Here is a 1,170-nt window from a genome sequence, read left to right on the forward strand (position 1 = left end):
AAGGTCCTAAACACATAGGAAAATGGGAACGGGACATCTGGTATACCCCCGCAACATCTCATAGACAAGCAGCCTCAGCAGCACGAGCCCTCCACCACATGCGATAGATTCGTACGTTGGAATATTATTCAGCCTTAAACAGGAAGGGAACGTGCTCTACGTGCCAACACGAATGAACCTGGGAAGCATCGCGCTTCATGAAATCAGCTAGTCACGGAAGGACAAATCCTGCATGATTCCACTTTACGGCGAGATGCTAATCCACAAGCAGAAAGTCTCAATTACACAAATTGCAGATGAATTATTTCTAGACATCTGCTATACATCATTGTCCTTATGGTTAATTACACCATATTGTACCCTTAAAATTTTTTCAAGAGGGTTAGATGCCAGTTAAGTGTTCCTACTGCAATAAAAAAAATATTACGGTTTTATGACCCTTTCCCCCCTTAAATCTATATTAAAAACAGTTTCATGTGTTTGAAACAAGAAAAGAAAAGTGGAGAATGTGCTTTCAAAATAGCAGTCATTTTACTGTGACCCTGGTGGAGGCGAATGACTGATTTATGGGTCAGACGCGCTACGAGGGGAGAGACAAGGGTCAATGGACTGAGGAACTCACCTGTCTTGTCTGCGGAAAAGGCACCATTGGGACTTTTCCTCTCTCCTCGAACTTCGGTAGAATTTTGCAGGAAACTGTTACCTGTCTTTACCTGTAAAGATCCTCTCTTTACTTTAAAGTGTTCATATTTCCTTATCATGGGTTTCTTTTTTGATTGCATTCACTTTGTTTAGAATCATTGCATTAGAATGTTCCTTGTCCCAGTAACTAAGTTTTTGCAGCCCCCTCCCCTAAATTTTCTGCCCCAACCACATGCCTCACCCTAGCCCCAGCCCCGTGAGTGATGACCCAACCTGGGAGTGTCCTGGCCAGAAAAAACAACCCAGGCCATCCACCGGCATTTCACAGTGGGTGTCCCCGTGTGCTACTGCGGCCAGTGACCGTGGGCCCGTTACTCTAGCTGCGGAGAGGATCCATTGGAATTCATTTGACATTGAACGCTCGATCCTAATCAGATATCCGGATAGCTAAAGTAATGGACAGAGTCCGGCCTAAAAATCGATTCGTCAGATAACTTATGAACCTATTAATTGCTTGTTAGGCAATCT

This window comes from Herpailurus yagouaroundi, unplaced genomic scaffold (genome assembly GCF_014898765.1).
Source record: "Herpailurus yagouaroundi ecotype Mexico unplaced genomic scaffold, PumYag 248, whole genome shotgun sequence".
Taxonomy (NCBI): domain Eukaryota; kingdom Metazoa; phylum Chordata; class Mammalia; order Carnivora; family Felidae; genus Herpailurus; species Herpailurus yagouaroundi.